This window comes from Mauremys reevesii, linkage group 1 (assembly GCF_016161935.1).
Source record: "Mauremys reevesii isolate NIE-2019 linkage group 1, ASM1616193v1, whole genome shotgun sequence".
Lineage (NCBI taxonomy): Eukaryota > Metazoa > Chordata > Testudines > Geoemydidae > Mauremys > Mauremys reevesii.
Genome location: NC_052623.1, coordinates 171770667 through 171783887, shown reverse-complemented (window position 1 = coordinate 171783887; position 13221 = coordinate 171770667). Strand labels below are relative to the sequence as shown.

The window sequence follows — 13221 nt, the reverse complement described above, 5'->3', positions numbered from 1 at the left end:
GTTGCAAGATACAAGGAACTCTACTGAACATTGTTTATAAGCATAAGATGAACCGCTGCCACTATTACTGGACAAAGTGTTAAAGAAAACTGACAAAAAAACATACTGTGGGAGTCTAATACTGCTTTTTTGTGTGTGAGAGGGGTGTGTGTGTGTTAAATCTAATATCAACAAAACCAACACTCACTCACTTAAAAAAAAAGACAGTTGCAATAATGGGATAGCAAAAGAAATCAGAAAAAAATGCATAGAATATTCTCCACACATAAAAGTGCCACCCTTTTTTCTGTACCATAAATGCAAAAAAATATAGGATATGCAATAGGCAACCTAGGCAACATTCGGCTTCCCTGCATCTGTTAGACAGCTTTAGTATGATAAGCAGAGAATTGATTACAGCTGGTTTTTTGTCTAGGGTAGAGTAGAGGGTAAATAAAAGTAGCTGGATGAAATTAAGTGTCACCATCTCTTGTTGTGCTCTTTGGAGGCTCCTGAACTGACCCTCCTTAGTTTGTTCTTAGTCAGGTCAGTTCCTGGAGCCTCACCTCTAATTAAAAAAACAAAGAGGAGTCCTTGTGGCACCTTAGAGACTAACAAATGTATTTGGGCATAAGCTTTCGTGGGCTAGAACCCACTTCATCGGATGCATGGAGTGGAAAATACAGTAGCAGGTATATTTATACATAGTACATGAAAAGATGGGTGTTGCTTTACCAGGTGGGGCGGGTCAGTCTAATGAGACATTTTAATTATCAGTAGAATACCAAGGGAGGAAAAATCACTTTTGTAGTGGTAATGAGGGTGACCCATTTCAAACGGTTGGCAAGAAGGTGTGAGTAACAGTAGTGGGGAAATTAGTATGGTAAAATTTGATTTTGTAATGACTCATCCACTCCCAGTCTTTATTCAGGCCTAATTTGATGGTGTCCAGTTTGCAAATTAATTCCAGTTCTGCAGTTTCACCTTGGAGTCTGTTTTTGAACTTTTATTGTTGAAGAATTGTCACTTTTAAGGTTATTGAGTGACCAGGGAGATTCAAGTGTTCTCCTACTGGTTTTTTAATGTTATAATTCCTGATGTCAGATTTATGTCCATTAATTTTTTTACATAGAGACTGTCTGGTTGGGCCAATGTACATGGCAGAGGGGCATTGCTGGCACATGATGGCATATATATCACATTGGTAGATGTGCAGGTGAACAAGCCCCTGCTGGTGTGGCTGATGTGGTTAGGTCCTATGATGGTGTCCCTGGTAGATATGCGGACAGAGTTGGCAGCGGGGTTTGTTGCAGGGTTGGGTTCCTGGGTTTGTGTTTTTGTTGTGTGGTGGGTAGTTGCTGGTGAATATTTGCTTCAGGTTGGGGAGCTGTCTGTAAGCAAGGACTGGCCTGTCTCCCAAGGTCTGTGAGAGTGAGGGATCATCCTTCAGGATAGGTTGTAGATCCTCGATGATGCGCTGTAGAGGTTTTAGTTGGAGACTGTAGGTGACAGTTAGTGGTGTTCTGTTACTATTTTTGTTGGGCCTGCTTTGTAGTAGGTGACTTCTGGCTCTGTCAATCTTCCCTTGGTATTCTACTGATAATTAAATTGTCTCGTTAGACTGACCCCCCACGTGGTAAGGCAACTCCCATCTTTTCATGTAATATGTATAAATACACCTGCTAATGTATTTTCCACTCTATGCATCTGATGAAGTGGGCTCTAGCCCATGAAAGCTTATGCTCAAATAAATTTGTTAGTCTCTAAGGTGCCTCAAGGACTCCTCATTTTTTTTGCTGATACAGATTAACACAACTACCACTCTGAAGCCTCCAATTAAGTCTAACAGCCCTTCAATTTTAGGGTTTATAATCTCTTTCAGTCTCCCAGCTTGTGTTTTGGAGGTAGCCAGGTGTAGGACAATCATCCCTTTGCTCTCCCAGGCCTTTTTACTTATTCTTCCCTCTCTGTACTCTCCCCTTTATAGCAGGCCTTGTTTCGTCTATTGGCTGTAGCTGTGGGTGTCTGCCTCCATGATTGGCAGCTCGGGCAGCTGCCTGGGGGTGTGGTCAAGCTATGTATGGCTTAGCCATTACACTAAGCAATAGAACATGTAAGCAGAATATTAGGAAACATTCTCTAATTGGGTTCAAACTTCCCTTAAGATGGTCTTATATTACTTCTGCCCAGGAAACCATCACTTAACACAGAAATTTTCCTTTGCCTGTCTTCATTTTTTGATTAAGGCTATTGAAAAGGTTTTGGTGAGAGCTCTCGGAGTATCCAGATGTTTCAGAGTTTATGTTAACCTGAGTTCTGATCAAGACATAGTAAAAAGAGGGCACTGGTTGCATTGGTAAATGATCTCCTCATACCAATGGATGAAATCATGCTTCTATGATATTAGATAGAGTTTTTTTGGGGGGGGACGACAAATAATCCCTGAATTTCCATCCCACAGGAAATTCTGAGATTATGAAATTTGGTTTTACCCTGATTCTGAGATTTATTTTTTACCAGAATTTTTTTGTAAAATTAAATATTCTGAAATTTCATTTCAACCTTTTCAAAACGTATAAAGGTGGTTAAGCACTGGAACAAATTGCCTAGGGAGGTTGTGGAATCTCCATAATAGGAGGTTTTTAAGAGCAGGTTAGACAAACACCTGCCAGGAATGGTATTATTATTACATACTCCTGCCTTGAGTGCAGGGGAGTGGACTAGATGACCTCTCAAGATCCCTCCAGTCCTATGATTCTATGTCATTTTCATAAGGGCATACCATTATAATTAATGAAATGATAAAGTTGAAACAATCAATGAAATTATATCTGAAATGAAATATAAGCCCTATTGAAATTATACATTTCAATAATTTCCCACAAAACTGTTGATACATTCTTGACATTCCAATTTCAACAAAATCAGCATTTTCCAATAGAAAAAAATGTTCCATCGGAAAATTTTAGATCAGCTCTATTATTAGATTCATCAGCTGCCTTTGTTATAGTCTTTGTCAGCTGCTCCTTATTAAGATCAGCAATGAGGATATTTGTTGCTGAACCCAGCAGCTGCCTCCATCAGCATTGGTTTAATTGTGGTGGCTTTCTTGCTACAGACATATTATTAGGAGGACAGACCAGTGAATTACAAAGCATGTTTGCCAAGGAATGCTGCTACACAGCCAGCAATCATGTGGTCACCAAAAGCTTCTGTGGTTCAATCAGATTGCCAGGGACAGACACACTTAACATCCAGCCAGACCATTTTAAGGACCTAGCTAGAGATTGATCCATGTGGAACTTGATCTGCATGAAAGCTATGTCCCTTTGAAATATGCCTTGAGATGATGGATGATTGTTACCTTTGATTATTGGTTGTTATTCACTATCTAAAGGTGGCTGTGTTCATTTCTTGCTACATGTTCTCAGAGGATGGCTTAGGACAATTGCTTAATGTCCCTGAGTTATTTTTTACATGGGCTCCATCTCTATCACGATAATCCCTCTCTATCTGTCTTAGAAACAAGAAGTCAGATTGGAAAGTCCATGTTAGAGCTAATAGAGAAATAGGAAAAATTCTCACACACTATTTTAGTAATTGTTTTCTTTACTAGCTCTACTCTTAGACTTCAGCATTTAGACTCCCTCAAAAATCTGCTTTATTTTGTGGTGGGGTTTTTTTTTGGGAGGAGGGGGGGAGCTGAAATCTGTTTTGTTTTTTCCCCTGAAAGAAAACAACCTAGCCCCCATTTTAAGCAAAGGATTCTTTATTATAATGCAGACAGCACATTTTTTCACCCGTTATTCTCAGAAAACATATCCATGTGTAGTAATATTATAGACCAGCAATGAGAATATATAAAAGAAAAGCTTGTGTCACTCTGAGGAAAATATTTCTAGAAACAAGAGAGCGCAACTAGAACTCTAACACTCTTTAATCTTTTAGGACACTGCTCGGGGAGTTTTTATTTTACACATAATTTATAATTTGCTGCAACACTTTGAAAAAGTCAGTACCCAGAACAAGGGAGAGGGAGCAATTTGAATCCTTTTATATCCTCCAAGAAAATGAAACATTAAGACTCATGGAAATGATATATTGCTTTACTCATGTGTTCAATTCACTTGCAAACACCAAAGCAGTGGAAAAAACATAGTTGATTCACTGTTACTTGCTAGAGAATGCCCAACTACAAGATTCAACTAGTTTTGGAATTCTCACTAAGCCAAGTTTCACATCTAATGCAAAGGCCCTCACACTTCAATCTGGCAGAAATGGGTAATTGCAGTGATGGCATCAATCTCAAGCACACCCTTTTGGGTCAACTAACCACAGATGTATTAGAGCCTGGGAGAAGGCTGCATATGTGACTGCAGGGTAACATGGGAAGAAACCCTGGAGAAATGGCTTCCCATGAAGAGCGCCAAGGTTAGCATAACAGTCTGTTTTCCTCCTTTACTTTCACCCAAAGAGCCTCTTCATTTGTACCTTTTCCTGATCCTCCACTTCTTTAACTCATCTCTCTCCCAAGCTCTTCTATAATTGCTGTAAGAATAAAAGTGTCATCCAGTCAGAGCTTTCTAGCACTGTTACTAGACTAGGTCATAAAACCAGGTGTTCTCCACCACCATGGAAAATTTCAGCTTTTCATCAAAAACCACAACATGGAATTATTTTGGCTAAAACATCCCAAGTTTACATTTTTATGTCCAAAAACTTGGAGGTATTTTTTGACAAACATTTTAAATTTTCCATGGAAAAAACAAATACTTTTCATGAAAAAAATTATTTTGTTGAAATCCCAATTTTCCAATAAAAAACCCAGTTCCTCTAATGCATACTCTGATCAGACATAATTTAACCCCTAGTATTCAAAGATTTTGACATTTTCAATAATGCATATTCCAACTTGTAGTAAGGGCTTTCAAGATTTGTATTAAATATTCCAGTACCTCATTTCTTGAATCACCAGCTCAGTGATGTGCAGGTTTTTGTACCCAGAGGACAGAAAAATCAGATTGTACCCAGCTGCTAAGTAACAGTACAGTCCCATGGTAGGGGGGAGAGAGAGAGAGGGAGACAGAAAGTGTAAAAAAGCCTCAATCAACATATGTGATCAGGATCAGCTTCTTAAAATCTGGGATTTAGAAACCTCCTACTCTTCTTTTTTTTGTATTATTTTAACAGTCTCTACAATTTTTATTTCTTAAATTCAAATGAAGCTGAATGGATCTCTTTTGACATTTAGCCAATATTTTCTGCAACAACTGATTGTTCAGATTGCTCTTTTTTGGAAAAAAAAAAGAGACAGAGAATATCACAAGAATAAAGAGTTCAAAGCTGATCAGAGGCTAGAAAAATCTAACGTAGTACCAATCATTCTCTTATTTCTCCTGTGAGACTTTATTGTCCTATAATTTGTTGTACAGGTTCGATATGCATTGCAGTTCCATTATTACTCAGAGAGTGCTAATTAAATGTTATGAAAACTCAAAGAAACAAACAAAAAAACCATCACCACAAGACAAATTCTTGAACACGTGGAAGAATAGTTCTTTGTACCACTATACTTCTTTTGTGAGCAAGCGTTTTTGGATGGCTTGAGTATTTGTTATACTTATAAAAATGTCAGACCTTAAAATGGACTTACATAGCCAGAATTCCTTACAGTATTTTCTTCTGTTTGCCAGTAGATGACATCATTTCTGCGTTGTTTGAACAGCTGGTCCTCACCCAACTTTGGGAGTTCAGAGGCACAATCATTTTTCATAAAGAAGAAATACAGAGTGTAAGGCAACAGAATGTGTTACTAAACATCCACTTCCCACCCACCTTAGGATAAATTAACTTGTTACATTAAATGTTCTAAACTCCAGTAAGGGCAGTAAGGTTTGACCATAATGCCTCAGGACTAAAACAGAGGCAGTCTTATTTTCCATTATGTCATCAAGATGTCCCATAGAAGTCATGATTTCTTGAAAGACAAGATTATTTTATTCTTTATTCTCTGTGCATCTCACAATGTACTAAGGCCAAGAAGATGATGAGCACCTGTAACTCTACACCAGTGGTTCCCAAACTTAAAAAACCTGTGAACCCCTTTCACTAAAATGTCAAGTCTCGCGAACCCCCTCTTAAAATTAATATTTCCAGGGATTTTTTCCTTTCCTGAGTATAAATTATAAAAGCAGTGATCTTGGAAATACACAATTTGTTTTCATTACATGCTTATTACACACTATTATTATTATTTATCATTACAGTATTTTGATTACATTATGAAAATGGCAACACTCTTCCAAGATCTCACTTTTGTAGCTTCTATCGCTTTGAATAATCCTGTTATAAGACAAGGCTCCTATGTTTCATCAAGGAGTATCAGATGTGAAACAGCATGAAGGTATTTAAGAAGCTAGCCCAAAGGGTTCCTCCTACACAAGCATTCAGGTCTTGAGCAGTCCACGCAAACAATGCACGTTACAAAAAAGCTTAAACTTGTTCTTCATGATCATTTTAAAAACAATACTAGCTGCCTATTTAATTAAAAAAACAGCAAACACCTCCCTTTCTATTTTGTATAAGGAGTCTTGAAGTTTAAATCTCCTCAGTGTGACAGATACGCTTGCTTTGATCTGCTTAACTCTTGGAAGTCCAGGGTGCTGGCCCCATGTTGCCCGGGGTCCCTAGGGACAGCTCTGTCCGCCATTAGGGATTTTTTTCCTGAGAACCCCCTGTAACGTTTTGCAAACCCCCAGGGGTTCACAAACCCCAGTTTGGGAACCACTGCTCTACACTGAAGTCACTGGGCATTGCAGATGTTCAACACAGCTTTCATTTGGCTTTTATACTGCAAGCTTAAAAGTGGCTGTTGGTAAAGGAGAGAGAGATAGAAATCAGGGGTTACTTTGGATGAGTCAAGAAAGGAGTGGTGGAAATGGGAAAATATTCCTTAACATGCTCAACTGTCCAAATTTTCAGTTATTCCATATCCACACCTGTGTCTCTTCCAGCCCCTGACAGCCCTTTGGTCTGAAGGGAAGTTAATATCGGTAGAGCGATTACAGCAGATGATCATTATCATTTTTCTTGATGTCTTTTTATTTGTTCTCCTTCCAGATCACCTGTGAGGTATTCCCTTGCAGTGGAGTTTTCTGTTTTCTTTTCCACATCACTGATATGTTGCATGTTCATTATTTCCTTTCATTATTAGAAAAACTTTCATAACACTAAAAAACCAGGAGTACTTGTGGCACCTTAAAGACTAACAAATTTATTTAAGCATGAGCTTTTGTGAGCTACAGCTCACTTCTCGGATGCATAGAATGGAACATACAGACAGGGGATATTTATACATACAGAGAACATGAAAAGGTGGAAGTATTCATACCAACAGGCAGAGTTGGTATGCATACTTCCACCTTTTCATGTTCTCTGTATGTATAAATATCCCCTGTCTGTATGTTCCATTCTATGCATCCGAAGAAGTGAGCTGTAGCTCATGAAAGCTCATGCTTAAATAAATTTGTTAGTCTTTAAGGTGCCACAAGTACTCCTGGTTTTTTTGCGGATACAGACTAACACGGCTGCTACTCTGAAACCTTTCATAACACTGAAAGCCATCAACCTTTTTCCATTCAAATCCCTCTGAAAACCCAACTTCTCAAAGAAGTTTATAAAAAAATTGAAACTAGATCAAAATGAAACGCTCATCAAGGAGAGAGACACTTACATGTCAGTTTACGCAAATGCAAAGTTAAAGTTCTTAACGTGCATCAAGTTATTGATGTGTTTAAATGCTTGAATCTCCCTACTCTGGAGTGCCCAATAGAGCTGGGAAGAACATTGTTTGGTGAAATGAAATTCCACAGAAATGTACCGTTTCAACAAATGTTTTCATCAGAGAGGGCACACCAGCCTCATGGTTAGGGCCCTGCGATGTGCAAGACTCAATGAAAGTCCCCACTGTGCCTGACTCAAAGCGATCTGGGATGAGAAGCTCTGCTCTAAATTAGGCAGAGCATGGAATTGAACCAGGGCCTCCCACATCACTGCCGTCACCACCAGACGTTCTATATGCAGATACTTCTGTTTTCATTAAACTATGCAAAAAGTTTTGTGTTCCTGCCAGTGCAGAATTTAAACAAATTTCTAAACCTTGAGAGTTGCCATGAAATGGAATGGTCATCCTCCACTAAGCTCTAGTGCCCAGCACATTTTACAGAGCTATGTTTTAGAGTCTTTGGGATATGGACTCTAGTTTTTATACGGCTAAGCACCCTTGTCACACTAAACAAGCAATAATAAAATAATACTATTGAATTTAACCTGGTTTATTTTTTCCCCTCTCACATGCATGATGTAGTCACATCCCACTCTTTAGTTATTCTGGTGCCACCGAAAAATGGGAAAACATAAAAAAAATAATTCAAAACATATTCATGTGTTAGCAAAGAAAACTGTGTACATCTACCATCTAAAAACCATGTCAAAACTTTCCTTTCTGATTAAGTGTGATGTGCTTCCTGAAGCCAGAAACACCTTTCCTGCGACAAATTTGGCTGGTATTCCCCTGCATATTCTTGTCTCCGTGAGACAGATGAAGTTGAGAAGGTTGCAGTGGGTCTGGGGAGGTTGAATTACAACAAAAGTAGGTCACTGGTGAAGTACGTAATTCATTTTCAGATCATAAATCTTGATTTTTAAGTGTAAAGGGTGCACAGAGGATGCATAAAAGTTTGTAGCTACAGTTCTGATAGTTAAAAAACATATTGACTTAGAAGAGTAGGTTGAGAGTAAGGATTATTCCTAACAATGGCCAAATCACACTTTTCTGAAAATAAACATTAAATTGTAAATTGTTAGTAAATCAGCCTGGGTAAACTCTAAATCTGTAAGTTCCCATTGTGCACCTCAATATGATTTTTTTAAACTTTACTCAGTAAATCAGTTTGTTATTTACTGAGACAAGAAAAGAAGGCTTAGAAATTTCAAACGATAAATGAGTCAAAATATTTATTTTAATTTCATTGACCCGCCGTGGAAAAGAGGGAAATGGTGGCATTGCCCATTTGTGATTTCAGTGTTTTCTTATCCCATGCCAAGGCACTTTATTTTATTTGGACAGCTTCCGACTTGGAGACGTAAAAGAATTAGGACTCCTGCTGGTCACCTTCTCAAATGAGTGGGGGCTGAAGGAAGGACACAGTTAGTCCAAATCTGGCAATCACAAGTAACTAAGCAGTAAACAAGAAGACAGTGAGCCAAGGTAAGCTAAAGTAATAATACCTGATAGCAGGATGTGCTTTGGCTCTTATTAGTATAGGACGTCTTACATTATCTCCAGCAAATATTGAAATCAACAGAAGCTCTCATTGGGTGGAGAATGTACTATACGTAGTTTTAACATGACACATGACAAGAGACTGAAATAAAAGTAGACGTGGACCTTGACTTTTTATTGTGTTTTTGGTCTCTAAAACATTGTTAATAATATGTGGTTAGCACATGGACACAGTCTGGTTCCAAATAACCATGTTTATGAAACATATACAAACATACAAGACCTAGCTACATATTTACACTGCTGCTCCATTAGAATCTTCTGGCTTCTTCAATAGAAGACAAGGTGGTCCATTAGAGGATGCCCAAACTATTTAAAGGGATACTAACCAATTCTTAAACACTATTCTTTTCCAGCCCTGCTTGCAGGTGAAACTGAGATGTAAAAAGTAAAATTAAGGAGTGTCCCGCCCCATGAAGATTACCATTGAAATAACATTGCATATGCTTTTGTAAGCAGCATCTATAAGGTGGCATATGTACCTGGGTAATTGACACCTTCATTTCTTTTGAATCAGTTCATATTAATCTTTCCTTTGCACTATACGGTCACTGTGGCATGCTTTAATAACTTTAATGGAAGTCTAGTACAGAGCAGGCTAGGTTACTGCTGTCACAGTTAGTGTTGCTACTGTCTGTAGGTATGAATTTGCTGTATCATTCTACTTCTATTTCTTCTACGTTTTCCTTCTTTGTTTCCTGTGCTCTCTAACTAGAATAGTTCAACCATTTCTTTTCCCTCCAGGGTCTCCTAAGGATGTTAAACTTGACCTTCTTGTGGGCCCAGGAGTTCCTACTTCCATGTCAATGCAGTCGCAGCAGCTTTTATAGCTAGTTTCCCTTCCTAGTCACAGTGGGCTTTAGGGACCTTTCTGAGACTGTCTAAACTCTACTGCTGAGAGCTGTATTGACCTTAACCTCACTCTGGGCCCTTGTGCGTCAGCAACCATACAGCTAGCTTCTTCTAGTCCCCCTCCCCTCCTACTCTGTGGCTGCAGTTAATTCTGTCAATTGCTTCTTAGAAGCCCTTACTAGTATTGCCTATGAAGGTCTGGAAACTCTCAGTTTCCTACAGGCTACGTATCCCAAACCAAGTTGGTTTTAGACTTGCTAAACCAAAACAGGGATTGAGGGTTTGCAAAAATCAAAACCATCCCTCCTTGTATCATCACTTGCTATTATCAGTCATTTGAGAACTGTCCATACTTATTAACCCATGGCTAGCCATATTTTCCTTCAATATAAAAATAAGACATGCTCATGCATTCATTATGAAACACTAATAAAATCTTGATTTATATTAGTAGCAGCAATAACTCACTACTCTAAATTAAATTATCTATGGGTAAAGAATTAGGGGTCACTAATAATTACTTGATGATCATCACTCTTCCAGAAGAGTTCAAATTCCATCAGAGAAGGGGATAATATTGTGAAGTTTCCTGTTCTGTATCAGTTCACAGCAACTGCAAGCCAAAATGTATTTGCTGGGAACACCCTCCCAGACAGGAAGGATCTTGGTTAATGAATGCATCTGGGAGTTAGGGGCCTAATAAACTTGGCAAGTATTTCCTCCATCTTTAAAACAAAAAAGGCCGAGAGCAGGATAATTTAGTAAGCAATGTACCATGGTCTTTTAGTTTCTGGTTCAGTGAGGGTTTTTTCATACTATTTTGTTGTACTTGTTCAGTTACATGGAAGTGTATCATATTCTTCAATAGAATCCTTCCATAGATTTAGACACCCAGGCCAGAGTCAGTCCTGGGGTAGTTAGATACAACTCCTTCTGGACTAGTTTTGGTGAGGACAAAAATGGTGCTTTATGTTACAAGTCATATGTAAATTGATCAGAAATACACATAAGTGTTAAAGTAGCGTAAACTGCACCAGTTTGCTTGCAAAATGAGTATACATTTACATACTGAGATGGAAGGATGGGGATGTCACCACAAAGGCAATAGAAGGGTGTCAGTTAAAGCCCTTGTTGCTGTATTTCATAGCCTACTTACACTTCACAGCAAAAATATGTTAAAACTTACTATTTTACTATACATCATACGCTTAAGTGAGGGAAGCAAACCAGATAAAACATAGTAGTCTTTATTTTTCTTCTTCGTTTCAAAATGTGTTCATGACTGTTGCTTTCCATAGATCTTATATACCTAGAAAGCAGGTGCCTTTCTTTTTACCTAATTTAGAAAGGTGTATTTTAAAAATGTGATAGGGCAGTGTAACAGGGTGCTGGCCAAAAAGGTTCTGGCCAGGCCCCTGTTAACCCAGCTCCAATTAACGGGTATTAATTGGTACTGGCTGGGTATGGCTCGCCAAAGGGCTTAAGGAAAAACACCTGCGGGCCTTGTTAGCCAGGAGGCTATATAAAGCTGGCAGGAAGGAAGCAGAGGGAGGGAACAGGAAAGGGAGGAGCCTGTGGCTGTAGTTCCCAGCTGGCTGAAGAAGCTAGCTGTCTCCCAAGGAACTGGTTGGAATGGACTGTATGTAAACAGTGGTGGGAACTGACACACGGAATAAAAGGGCACGGGTGCTTGCACATCAAGCGGTCTCCGACTGATTTTTGGGATGAGCAGCGAAGTGCTCCATTACAGGCAGAGATGTCCCAAACCAGCAGAGAAGGGCTTAAGGAGAGCCTATGAGCTCAGCTAGCCCCATCCCATTATACCTGCAGCCAGTGGCAAGCCTAGAGGAGAAATAAAAGGAAAGAGCCTGGCTCAGGCCAGGGCTGACTGGCCAGGAAGTGAGGGAAGAGCACTGCATCTCTGCCTGAAGGAACATTTATCTGCAGAGTTGTGGAGAGACAGGCCTGCTAGCTGAACAGTCAGTGGGAAGGAATAATTATACCCTAAGAATTGGGCAACATACGAGTAAGACTTTTTGGGAACCTAGCCTGAAGTAAATAGCAGGGATGCTGTAGTGAGGCGGCCTGGCTCCCAGCTGCACCTGAGAGGGCTGAGCCAGAACAGCTGCCACAGTGGGCGGAGCCACTGCCGCCTGTCCCCGCCCCCCGGAAGTCAAGGGGCGGGACAGGAAGTATAAAGGCCTGGGACCCAACGCTCAGTTGCTGCCTGGCCGCCGGAGAGGACAGACGCTGCTGCCCAAGCTCCTGTTAGGCCGAGCCTTCCCCGAGCCCGGTACCCTGAGGAGGACTGGCTGAGCCTTCCCTGAGCCCAGAACCCCGAGGAGCTGCCTGAGTATCCCCTCGCCCTGCGTCCTGAGGAGCAGCCCGACCTACCCAACGCTCAGCCCCATGAGAAGCCCATGGTGTGGGACACGGCGGAGGACGCCAGAGATGAGCAGGTACCCATGGAGGAGGAGCTGGGAAGTAGCCCGGGGGTAGCCGACCCTAGTCTGGCTACAGCAGACTGTGAGCCAATGTTGGTGTGTTGCGGTCAGGACCCCACCGACCCAGCAGCAGACTAACTGCCACTGTTAGGGCCCCGGGCTGGGACACAGTGGAGTGGGTGGGCCTGTGTCCCCCCTGCCACCCCCACTCACGGGTGGCAGACTCCCCTTCACACCCACACTCAAGCCTAGAAGCCTGGACTTACCAGTGTTGCTCAGCTCCTGCCTGAGGACCTGAGCCCTTGAACTGGCTGTGTGTTTGCTCAGCTCCTGCCCGAGGACCTGAGCACCTGAACTGCTGTGTGGGTGCTGAGCTCCTGCCTGAGGATCTGAGCCCAGAACTGTTATTTGTTGCCCCCCCCGCCCGACTGAGGGCTTGGGCTTCAATTACTGTTTGTTTTGCTCAGCCCTGCCTGAGGGTCTGAGCCTTGAACTACTGCTTGTTGCCCCTTCCTGATCTAGGGCCTGGGCTTCCCTAAATACTGTTTGTTGTGCTCAGCCCCTGCCTGAGGGTCTGAGCCCTTGAATTACTGTTTGTTGCCC

The 13221-nt window shown here is 40.8% G+C and overlaps 1 long non-coding RNA gene across 1 annotated transcript; it reads right to left on the bottom strand.

Annotated features, from left to right (window-relative positions):
• Positions 1–4277: 4277 nt before the first annotated feature.
• On the bottom strand, positions 4278–13010 carry LOC120396403. The gene is made up of 3 exons (XR_005593100.1): positions 12885–13010; positions 5633–5719; positions 4278–4527 (listed from the first exon to the last, which is right to left on the bottom strand). It is a non-coding gene; the product is annotated as an uncharacterized LOC120396403 (long non-coding RNA).
• Positions 13011–13221: the final 211 nt, after the last annotated feature.